The following is a 12,692-nucleotide window of genomic DNA, read 5'->3' as shown; positions in this document are numbered from 1 at the left end:
TTGACTCGGCTAGGATGCTTAGGAAGATTACCTTGCTCGAATTGCAGCAGCTGGTCGGCCACCTCAACTTTGCATGCAAGGTTGTGGCGCCCAGCCGGGCATTTGTAAGGAGGCTGTGTGAGTCCATGAAGGGGCTCCGTCTCCCACACCATAGGACCAGAGTCACCGGTGGGATAAGTTCAGCTTCTTGTATGGCAGGAATTTTTGGAGTCGTATAATGGGGTGTCCTTTTGGCGGGAGGAACTCCTAGTCGAAGCTGAACTGCAGGTCACATCTGACTCTGCAGGCTCCTCTGGCTTCGGAGTCTATTTCCGTGGGCACTGCTGTGCTGAGGACTGGCCAGAGGAATGGTTCCGAGCAGGATGGGTCAAGGACCTTACCTTCTTGGAATTTTTCCCGATTGTCGTAGCAGTGTGGATTTGGTCAGCAGAGCTTGCCAACCATACTGTCCAGTTCTGGTGCGACAATCTGTCCATGGTACACGTGATTAACTCATTGACATCCAGCTCTCCAAGGGTCATGGCCCCGGTCAGAACCTTCACGCTCCGCTGTCTGCAGAACAATATTTTGTTCAGGGCCAGGCATGTCCCCGGGGTCAGTAACGGGGTCGCTGACGCTCTATCCCGAAAACAGATGGAGAGATTCCGCCAGTTGGCTCCAGATGCCGACCAGTTCCTGGTTCGTATGCCGGTGGAGGTGTGGCAGATCGGTGGATTGAGGCCAACAGGGCGATGAGTTTAGCACTTACCCCTTCCACCTGGGGTTCGGAATTGTTTAGTTTGAGGTTATGTTTAAGTTATTAATAGGGTTCCTCTTACAGGTGCTGCTGGCCGCGGGGCAAGACGACGAGTCACTGTCTGCGGCCACAGTATGGTCTTTTGGGCCGCTCACCAGGCCAGGAGGTCACCCATCGGTTCTCAGCTGGGCCTAAGCAAATGGGCTGTCATCTTGGCCTTTTAGTGGGGGCAAAGACCAAAGCAGTGGCTTGGTCTTGGCCGTGGCAGGTTGGTGTGGGCAAGAAACCGGAACCAGTGAGCACCTGACGGCAATTTCCCCATTAGGGAACAGGGGGTCATCAGGAACTGCCTTCGGATTTTCAGGTCCAGGGTGGGGAATGGTGATGACCTCCTCTGGGAAACTTGTAGGGTATGCTCCTCTCTGCAAGTTGTCAGGCTTCAGGGGTAGGCGCTCCTATGTGGCGACCAGTTTGCTGGGCTGCCGGTCGCGAGCCAAATCGATGGCTCAAGACCAGAGCTGGGTGACCCGCTCAAGAAGAGGGCAAGGAGGTTGGTCAAGGAAAGGACACCTGCCTTGCCTGTTCCGTGCTCACTTAGATGGTCCCTTGCCTCAATGTTATGTTAAATAGTTAATAAAGTGGCCCTTTTTTACTTCCAAACTGTTGTCTGTCTCATTATTCCGACTGGGGGGGAAATCGCCATCTAACCTCCACCACCCCAATTGCTGGTCTGTCTCTGTGAGCAAGAATACTATTCTTCATTTCCTGTACTTTCTTTAGTTTTACTATGCATCTTGGACATTTTTAAATGTGTTCTCATCACTCGCACAGAACATGGATTATAGCAATCCATCTATTCTCCTCCACAGCTATGCCAAAATTTTAAGCGTCCCTTGAATTATTTGATTAACACATTAGTTTGTTTCAGTAATGTAGCTACACCACCAACAAGGCAATATTCTTATGACCCATCTAGAACTTAGTGAACCGAAGAAACATATATACAGATACGCATACATCTAAAGAGTCTCATAGATTCCATGCACACTCTATGTGAATTATGTCCCCAATGCTACATGTGTTTAGTCAGAGGAAGTGCCACTTTAAAGTCAATGGAGCTATTTCAAACTAACTGTGCACAGGATTACAGCCTTAATATTTCAGCAACAGTCATTTACATTGGACTTTTTTACCACTTTCAACTTTTTGACAATTTTTAATATGTAATATAACAAGCCAACCTTTCACCAGTTGGAAGTTCTGATGATGTTTACACAGCAGACCCAGATCAAAAGTTAACACAGTGGACTACAAAGAGGCTAGGGTGTGGGGGCATTTCCCCCCAACTCACAATACAGTTATATAGGACTTTCTAGATTTCAAAGCAATTCACATACAGTACAGCTGTAATAATTGCTAAAAATAATATGGTAGCTCCAGCATTAGTATGTTCTGAGACAGGCTCTATGGTGCCTCCTCTCAGTAGTACTTTTAAGCATATTACAGTTTTGTAGGATTTAGAAAAGCAAATGCCTCAATAAGAGAAAAACACACCCTTTCTAAAATAACATTCATTAAAACCTGCCTTTTAGTTTCAAATCAGTCTTTGCCACTCGTCACCATGAAGGTGTTCAACCGTTAGCAGTGGGCGCAGCCAATTCACTTCCCGTTGACATCAGCAGCAGTGACGATGCCACAGCCTTCCCAAGCAGTCAGCTCCGGAAGAGACTAATAATTTTGTTTCCAGAGCCCTTTTGAAGGAACATTTCTTGCCTGCAAAATGAATCACATTAACATTTGACTCAGGAATGTGAGGCTGAAGAAGGGGAAGAAAAGGCCTTTTCCTTCTGTACTGTCAATTTGTTTGAGAACTCCTTCTTTAGGCCCGAAGCCCTGTTTTGACATAGAGAAGTGTTTCCTCATGAAAACATAACAGGTTTGTCATAAATGGGAAAAGGAGAGGCTCATTTGTCTTTGGAGTGCTAAAAAAAAAAACCCTTTAGACTGCACTGGCAGTCTTTAAGCAGCGGCTGGACAAACACTTGTCAGGGATGCTCTAGGCTGATCCTGCACTGAGCAGGAGGTTGGACTAGATGGCCTGCATGGCCCCTTCCAACTCTGTGATTCTATGATTGTATGCAGCCAGAAGACAGAGATTGCTCCTCAAGCTGACCTTTGTTAAGACTAAATACAATCACTTGGAAACCAAGTCTTAATACAAAGTATATAATGACAGAACTGCCTCCAAATGTTAAGTTTAGGAGGACATCTTGTGTAATGCAAATTGATCCGAATAGGTAGTAATGGAAAAGGGAAGTATCTCAGCTACAGCCTTGTGGGGAGGAAGGCAAGATCTGTGCACTTCTGCCCTTTTAAAGACAGAAGGACCTATAGCCAGAATGTTTTTAAAAATGCTTCATAGAAAGCTGGCTCTATCTATTCATCCGGAAGCCAACTTCTGCAGCTTCAAACATCGGCCAAGCCTCAGATAAAGGAGCAACACCACAAGTGCAGTGAAACTTTGCCCTCAATAAGAGAAATAGGAATACACATTCACTTTGTTTCTCTGGCAATAAAGGAATGTACAGACTTTTAGGCCACATTCCCTCTTCCATAAGGTTCTAATGCAAAAAAAGAGCCAGTACGGCACAGTAGTCAGACTGAGTGTCAGATAAGGCTATGGGAGACCCAGGTCTGAATCCCCACTCTGCTACCAGGTAACCTTTGGCTAGTCACTGTCTTTCGCTCTCAGCCTAACATCCCTCATGGATGAGGGGCAATGACATTGTAAGCAGTTTCCAATCCACTCTGGAAAGAAACTGAGATACATAAAATAAGATTCCAACAAAGACAGCCTATAAATATGCACCTAGTGCCTGCCAACAGGACTGCAGCAAATTCACTGTTTTCATATTGGACTGGGTATCCACCCGAATAGAGCGATGTGGAAAGAGAATTAAAAAGACCACTGGAAAAGATTTATTGATGATACTTCCTAGAACAATCCATGCTTGTTTCACTTACATGGAGGATTAAATTTTCCTCAAACAAGCTAATCCACTTTTATTTCTCCTCTACTTCGGCATGCACCCTGCCCGAGAAAGTAAAACACTTAACATCTCTTGTAGTTACAATGTCCACTGCACATTATCGTTCTGCGGACTATCTAATACGATGGTGCACTGTGAAACCGTTTCCCCTTCAGCAATTGCAGACGGATGTTCCAGCTTGACAAGATACCCAGTTACAGAAAACAGCCCAGCACTTAGGCCCCAAGTATACATACTGCAGCAGGTGCTGGCTCCCAAACAGCTACAAAGTGGGGGGGGGGGGAGACATGAAGGTGCAGTTTACAGTGGAAAAGCAATAGATGTGAGGAATGGTGCTCAACAATGCTTATCTTGACAGAACTTAATAATGACCTTGCCCCAAGATCAGGAGAGCTGTCCATCCCTAAAGAGATAAGTTTTTTTGCTCAGGGGCAATTCACCATAAACCACCAAAGAACAAAGACGCCAATTGGTCTGATCCTGCTCCTCAGTCAACTGCTTTTATTACGCAAAAAACCCATGATTTTAAACTGTATCATCAAGGATTTCCATGACATTAGCCTTGCATCCAGTGATCTGCCTGGACCACAGGTATAGTATTAGAAGACAGACAATTCCTAAGGATGTAACGGTTTGAATGTTACATGATGCATCCCAAGACCCTAATGCTCCTTGAGTAACACAGCATAGTTTGAAACCAGAGGGAGAGTCAAATTTGTAACATGGCCTTGCCATTTCTATTTGTACAAAATTCCCAAGTTAAAGAACAGCAAGAGACGTTTGCTGGAAGAAACTTGATGAAATCCCATCATTCTTCTAGCAGAAGGGGCCAAATCTTAATCAGATGCACACATTTCAGAGATTGCACAGCTGGTTATAGTACGGAGGATCTCTCAGCAACAGATTTCTTGGTTCTTAGTGCAAAGCTTCTTACGCAGTTTCTAACACTTCCTCCCATCCCCAAGGTGTTGCATTAGTCTTTTAACAGGCACAGATTATACATATATAGCAGAAATGACAATTACAGTTGCTGATGTTGCCCTCTGACATGCTGAAATCTTTACAGCCTTGGCTGAAAGTTCCTATCTCTGGTACAGAACTCCAAATATTAAGCAAGATTTGGGGGGGGAAACTGTCCTTGCTCACCAAATCATGTTGCATAACCACTTAGAAACCTTTTTAAATATTCTGGGATAAAATTCCTCCCTTGTTGCACTTCTTTTGGCAGAACGAATAGAAAAGTAGCTCTACAATGTTGTCCTATTAGGAACACTGTCACTTGCATATGAGTAAACACCACCTCCCAAAGTATAGCAACTTACTATCTATAGGTTTCTCTCTGTACCTCAAAAAGTACAAGAGACATCCAACAGCTCCCTCCAAAAAAAAACGTAATGATTTTCCCACTGGGTTGCTTTTTTGTCCCAGCAAGTGTAAATAATCCAGGGAGGAACCGAAGTGAAGTGTTACAGCTGTCTGTAGGTTATCACGAACAGTGGGCTTCACTGGAGAGCATTTATCTCACTGTAGAAAATGGCCTGGACGTAGTGGTGGATTTCTACAAATAGAGAGGCTTTTCCCACTAATTCACCCACTGCAGACTCCCCCTACACACTGCTGCTGGGGGGTTCCCTGAGCCACAGGAGCAAAATGAGGAGAAATTTGGGGCTGCTGAGGGAAGGGAGAAGTGAGGAAGTCCTGGTCCACTGACTGAAATCCCATTTCATCAGTTAAAATTACCACTAGATCCAAACCAATATACTCTAGAGATGGGGGGGGCAAAACACCCACAAAGTTCATAATTACCAACAACAGAGGTTTTTCTTCACAGTTCAAGTTGGTTTCTGAGATCTTTGGTTCAAAGTCTAGATATTATGAGACAACTCACTTCTGCCACTATGAACACAGATTTGCTTAGTGACGACTGCGATTTGGAACTGGACTGAGGTAGTGACTACATCCCAAATATAATTGGTGGGTGTGTTTGACTCATCTGTCACAGAGTTTAATTGATTTAGCATGTGCTCAGAAGACAAATCCCAAACCTGAGTTGAATGCAACCACAGCTTTCTCCCAGCAGAAGACCATTTTTGCCAATGACCTCCTCTTGCTGCAGATCCCTACTGTCATAGCAGGAGGAAAAGGCCCATTTCACAAGCTTTGCCCTACCTGCAGTTCACTGCTTGCAACCCACTGTGTCCAAGGGGCCATTTCAGATCTCAGTAGGGGTGCTTGGCATGGTATAGCAGAAGTTTTGGGAGGACTGGGTTTGAGTCCCCATTCCTCCAAATGCAGCTGATTGTGTGACCTTGGCATGCTGTGTCAGTTACAAATGCTTTCAGAGCTGTTCTCTCAAGGGTAGTTCTTGAGAGAGCTCTCTCAGCCCCACCTATCTCACAGGGTGTCTGTTGTGGGGAGGGGAAGGGAAAGGAGATTGTAAGCCACTCAGACTCCTTCGGGTAGTGAAAGGCAGGGTATAAATCCAATCTCTTCTTCTCCCTCTTCTTCTCTTCAGTTTTATTTATTCGTATTAAACACACACCATAACAAATTCCTTCAAGAGATGGAAGCGGTTTAAACTACATTTAAAAAAAACAAAAACATTAAAATTCAATGCCGTTACATCAGCTGGTCTCCAGCACAAGAACAGCTATTTGTGTCAGCAGGTTACCTGGGAGGTTCTAAGTTGCTTTAGAAAATAATGACATGCTATCTGTTATAAAAAGATCTATGCCAACAAGAAGACAGCAGATTTTTCTATTCACTGCAAATTCTAATAATTTGCTAATGAGAGTTCCTTAACATTTTCACTCAGATCTTTTGATGTCATTACAGTCCAATGTGCAAAAATTACAGAAGTCACTAGTAGAAGAGAGAGCAATTTTCACCCAAGTCTGAAGCCTTGGACGAATTTTCAAGGTTAAAACAGGGAGGAAAGCAAAACATTTTAAGAACATCATTTTCTTTACCTTTTTATACCTCAATAGCACCCATGCTATCAGCATGGAATGAAATTTTCTGAAGCAAGCCATTTCTGATTTTGACATATGTATACCTGGTCCATAGCCCCACTTATAACAAGAGTGCATAGAACCAGCTGGCCAAAGCTGGGGATGCTCTTCAGCCTTAATCACACACTGTCTGAAACACAGGTGAAGCAAGCACTCTGTCCCCGCCCTCCGTAAAGGACACAGTTGCAATGCTTTCAGCTTCACCCAAGGTGCCACAGCCATGTCGCGAAGTTTCGGTGGCTTTTCCGCAAGCTGGTGTAACTCCGTCCCAATTTTACAACCAACCTTTAATTACACAAAGTAGCCATTGGCAGGAAGCACTATTGGCATGCAATCAGACAAAGCCAACACAGCATTACGGAATGTCGCCTCTCCCAGACGTTGCAAACTCCACAACCTACACACGATGGCAAAGAGTTCCTTGACACACACACACCCCCATGTAACGACATGAACCTTATTTGTCCCAAACACTAGTACTCAAATCTTGAATATAAGACCTAGGAGAAACACCAGCACAATTCCACTGCAACAGAAGGGCTATAACACTATTTCAGTCAGAAACAATTATGATACAATATTTTAAATGGTTGAGGGGTTTAAAGCTTCCAATGCATTATCTCAGCCATTCTTCCAGCAGCTCTGTGAAACGGGACAGTCATTGTTAGCTATTTACATTGTTTGAGAAGCCTCATTTTGGATAGCCTGTTCCAATGTATTTTTCCACCTTTCCTACGCCTTCCGATAACAAAAGCCCCAGGTGAGGCAAAGCTGGAAAGGAGGAACAGAAGTAGGCTCTAGGAGAGAAGCGGAGAGGTCAAAAGAAGGAACAGGGAGGATGGAATTTATTTATTTTTCAGATTTATACCCTGACCTCCCAGCCGAAGCCGGCTCAGGGCGGCTTACATAAAAGAATAAGAACACACACGCAAGCAATTTAAATATCCTAAACCCATACAAAACACTCCAACATTAAAAGGTGCCAGACATTAAATAATACTAATACATTAATATTATTAGATTATTAGATAATGGTGGCCAACCTTCAGTGATCTATCTTAGTGGCCAGCCCATAGATCTAACCTTTGTGCAGCTGGCACAGGCTGTTTCTGATGACTCCAGGGGACAGGGTTCTCTGCTATTCCAGCTACTGGGGAAGAGAAAACGGGCCAAAAAGGAGACATTTCTCCGGCAAATGCAGAGAAATGGAACACTAAAGTTCAGTCACTGATCTGAAATACCCAGCCCAAAAGCCTCTGGTATACCCTGTTACGTTTACCTATTGCCAAAGTTTACTTCTCTGAAGCTAAGCTACCTCTGCTAGCATCCTGCAGCGCCTGAAGCTCTCCGCACCAACTAGCTCTCCTCTATGGAAAGGTGGATTCAAAGAAGATGCTCTGTTTTTGGCAAAGCCCATTTCTTTTCAGAACCGTCATTCTGCAGAACCAAAAGCAACAAACAAGAAAGTTTCAGCACATCTGGCCCATTGCTTCTGTTGCGGAACTCATGTATGTTGCAAGACAGCACGCAGATGCCATCTAATAAGCACAGAGCCCCAAATTATGTTGCAAGACACAAATTGAAGAAGAATGGCTTTCAGCCGCTGTACATTGTTGCACAATAAAAAACACACGCCCTGCTGTGTTTTGCTGCAGCTATAACATGGGCTATTAAGCCAGGAACATAACATGGATTTTCAAAATAAATAATTACACGGGGGGGGAAACAAAAGGCCATAATCTTCATGTCACATGGCCCAGTGGCCAACTGTTAAGATAGTGGGCGACATACCTGTAAATTACAACTTCTAACAATACCAGGGCTTCAGTCTTCCTCCCTGCCAGGCCCCCAGCAGAAGCTCAGCTCCTGACAGGCCTGTAACCCTCTGCAGAAAAACTAATCACAGTAATTAACAAGGCCTCCCAAGGTGCACACCCTCAAACAGGCAGAGTCCAAGAAAGAATGAGTCAACTTTATTGATATGAATGTTAAAACTGTGCTGCCATTAAATATTTTTTAAAGATAAGGAAGCAACACAACACATGATCTCCAATGTAAGCAACTACAAGGCTAAGGCAGGAAGAAGGATCTAGGACAACAGTGAAGCCTGCCTGTGGGGGGGGGGGAGAGAGCACTTGGACACATACTGCACTTCCATTAGTGGTTAGCTCTGTTATGTATACAGGAAGAGACATCTAGATGCTTGCTTGCAGCATTCAGTATTGCTAAAGACCATGAGCTGGTTTGTTTACAATGAAATATTATCAATCATGACAACCTCACAGGGCTCCAAGGAAATCTGATATTGCCTTCAAATGCAGGCTTGTAAACAGCTCCTGGTTAGGTTGCCAGCAGCAAGTATGAGTTGCCCTCCAGGCAACAAAGTAAGATACCTTTATAAAATTTGAGGGTCCCCCCCCCTTTCTGGCTACAGTTTATAGTAACATACCAGAATTAAAGCTTTTGTAGTAGTTACTTTCAAGGTTGTCTTGAAAACAATTCTGCCCAAGAACACTGCTGCTGCACAGACATCTGACAGATTCATATCTACCTCTCTTTCCTTTATTGTTCCAGCAGCTGTCAATTGTAGGCAATGTATCACCAAATGTGCTGGTTATATAATTATGTATATGAGCAGCTTTTTTTGGATTCAGATCTAAGAGGAGATCGGTCAGATAACCACACAGAATCCCTTGTTTATCGTTATTAGGAACAAAATCAAAATATCTATTGCCTTCTCTCCTTAGAAGTTAGAAATTGCTAGGAAATGGAAAACAACCAGAAGACATTGTGCTGAATTCTGACACAAGACAATGAAGATGGAAACACTGATGGATGAGTTAACTTCTCATTTGTGTTGCCTTATGCTCATCGTCTGATTAATTCGCTGAAAACTGGGCAGCACATTCTCTGTTAATGAAAATCCTGATATTGTTAGACCTTCTTCAAAAGGTTGTTGTGCATGTAATATTGCTAGATAGCTGGAAATGTCAAGTCCCTTCCCGATTCTAAATTTAGATTATGGCTACATGCTTAGTGTTGAATTCTTGATTTATTTACTTAGCAACAGTATTAATTATTTTGCTTATTGTTTTGTATGCATACTTTTCTTTATGCTAAACTGTGTCTTAATTCCCATTTTGGCAGTTACCTTTATTTATTCATCACTTATCTGGAAAATTATTTTTTTTAAAGATTTGGATAGCCTCAATAAAAAGAAAGTGACTGGGGGAGAGAATGATGCCTGTTTTAAAATAATTAAAGGAACCCCAGAAAGAGCAGGGGCAGCCCTGAGCCATCAAGGATAAGAATAAAGAAATGCTTTCTAAGTTACAAGAAGGTAACTGGACAGGCTGATCTGCACTGGGCCAAAATGTCTAAGGAAGGTTGTAGAGTCCTCTCTCTAGGAGGTTTTTAAAAAATGGTTGAGCAAGCATTTGTAGAGGAAGATTTAAGCCTCAGCCTCAGGGGCCAAGTGATCAACCCTTTTCTTTCCAACTTTGTAAGGCTGTCTCATACAAGCCTGTAACCATCACCTGATTTCTTAACACTCAATGATTCGCCACTGCATCTGTGACCCGATTCTACTAACAAGCTCAGCATCTGAAGAGACACCCGGGTCAATAACACAACATTCTCATTCTGGCGTCCCATTGGCTAGGACTTGTTTACACCACTATACTAGGGCCATCCAAAAACGAACACACATCTGCAAACGAGCTCTAAATCTCCCATACCTGGCCCAGCACACAGAGAAGGGCAGGGAGGGGGTGCAGTTTTCCACACCTTGAACAAAAGGAGTGCATCTAGCCCAGGGCCTCTAAAGCCAACCTCCAGGGAAAAGAACCACCCTCTGGTGTAGCCAACCACCTTTTATTTAAAAAACAAAACAAAAAACAGCAGGGCTGAGAGACTCACCAAGTCAGCTTTTCCTCCAGTGCCAGGCATCAGCCCAACTCTAAAAACCTGCTCTTCCCCGCCTACAAACACACTGCCAGGTTATTCCTGAGGATGCCTCCAGGGGCAATCCGCTGGCTCCATTAAGACAGAAGCCGAGAAAGTCAGACTTCTTTTCTGGGGATGCTGGCCGCCTTCTGTAAACAAACAGGAAGCCCTCCTCCGGCCTCTCTGGGAGGGAGGGGACAAACGCCTCCTTTGCACCGTGCATCCAGCCTCGCATCTGCCCAAGCCCAGCCTGACATCTACAGTTAAGTCAGCGGCGGTGTCAACGGCTGGCTGGCTGGCTGGCTGGCAGTCTCTCAGCCCCCTGCGTGTGGAAATGCATTCGCCGTTGCGGAAAGGGCGGTGGAGGACACGACCCTGCGAGATTACAGAAGTTCTTTCCAGCCAGTTCCTTCTTCCCCGAGGGAAACCCCCAGCCAATGGCTTGGCATTGTTTACTTCTTCGCCCAACAGCGACTCGTTCCCGGCCCCTCCGCTTTCGGGATCGGCTTCCCTTGCGCCGCAGCCGAGCCTTCCACGACTGGAACACCCCCCATTCAATGTAACGTTTTGCGACAGGACGCCAAATGCAGAAGATCCCCCCCTGCGCCGAACGCGGAAAGGAAAACACCGATCCCCGCCACCTCTTCTCTGCCTCGAAGCCAGCTCGCTGCACTTTGGCCAACCGCAGGATCCCCATCAGCATCCGCCAGCCCTCCGGCTTTGTGGCCGGAGCCACCCATACTGCCGTAGGGGGGCAGAGCGGCACCAAAAGGCCAAATAACCGTCAGGATTTTTTTTTTAAAAAGGTCAGCATCCAAGGGAGCCAGACCCAGAGGCCCCCCCTTACCTGCAAAGATATCAACACCCCCGCCGGCACCAAAAGGCCAAATAACCGTCAGGAATTTTTTTTTTAAAGGTCAGCATCCAAGGGGCGGCGGAGAGGGAGCCAGACCCAGAGGCCGCCCCCCCCTCACCTGCAAAGATACCACCACCCCCGCCACGGGGAAGAGGAGCGCCCTGGAAACTTGGACGGGGAGAGGCTCCCCGGGCTCCAGCCGCCTCTGCAAAAAGCTAGGCAAAGTGCAGGCTCCCTTGAGGCTGGAGGAGGCAGCATCCCAGGCTGCCCTGGCTTCCCCTTCCCAGGCATCAGCTGCTGCAGCAAAAGCCCCCCCCCCGCTCCTCCATCTCCCTTTCCTTCTTAAGGCCTTGGGGGTCCTGGGGGGGGGGGCTCAGGCACACCCGGCTGCACACTCACCTCAGGAGCCACCGCTGTCCGGCCTGGCCCCCCCGGCTGGCTGCCTGGCCGTGCTGCGTCTCCGAACTGGCGAGCCGCGCTTCAGCCCCGCTGGCTCGTGGGGCAGCCCCTGGCGCAGGAAGGAAGGAAGGCAGGGAAGGCAAGCAGGCGGGAGAGGTCGCCGGGAATCCACCTGGACGGAGGGAGCGAGCGGGAACCGGAGGCACGAAGCGCTGCCCCCCTCAGCCCGCCTGCCTGGCAAGCCACAGCAGCCCAAACAAGCGAGCGAAGCGGGCGGGCGCTGGGCGGCCTCTCCGGGGAGTAAGAGGCGGGACTGAGACGAGGAAGGGGCGGGACGCGCTCTGGCGTTTGCCCTCCCCCCGGAAAAGGGGGGGGGGGGAGAGAAAACAGAGCAGAGAATTTGGGGTTATGGACGCCGCGTTCTCACCTCAGAGGCGCAATATTAGACGTCTCTCCTCAGAAGTAAGCCGCACTAGCCTCCAAGGGGCTTTATTTCCTGTTCAGCGGGTTGAGGATTGCGCCCTACATCCTCCAGAGCGAAACTCCTTCCCTCTTGAGTGGAGAAAAATCACCAGGACAGGAACCTATCAAGCTGGCTCTCACCTGGCCCCCTCCAAGAGACCCGCGCAGAAGATACACCTGGAGGGGAAAGGCCACGCTCCTCACAGAGTCACGCCCTTCTAAGCCTTTACAAG

General features: G+C 46.5%; 1 protein-coding gene across 3 annotated transcripts in view; it reads right to left on the bottom strand.

The window, feature by feature from the left end:
• Positions 1–12,249, bottom strand: part of LOC107111758 (chromosome unknown open reading frame, human C1orf21) — a 208,388-nt gene extending 196,139 nt beyond the window's left edge. For 2 of the 3 annotated variants that reach the window (XM_015412783.1, XM_015412781.1), the window contains exon 1: positions 11,998–12,249. The gene's annotated coding sequence lies outside the window, so the exon portion shown is untranslated. Of the gene's footprint in view, positions 1–10,715; positions 10,877–11,997 lie in introns of those variants that run through there. The other variant, XM_015412782.1, reaches the window with a different exon arrangement.
• Between the last annotated feature and the right edge of the window lie 443 nt (positions 12,250–12,692).

Source organism: Gekko japonicus, unplaced genomic scaffold (genome assembly GCF_001447785.1).
Source record: "Gekko japonicus isolate JY-2015 unplaced genomic scaffold, Gekko_japonicus_V1.1 scaffold793, whole genome shotgun sequence".
Lineage (NCBI taxonomy): Eukaryota > Metazoa > Chordata > Lepidosauria > Squamata > Gekkonidae > Gekko > Gekko japonicus.
Note: the sequence above shows the minus strand (reverse complement) of the source record. Positions and strands in the feature narration are given on the sequence as shown.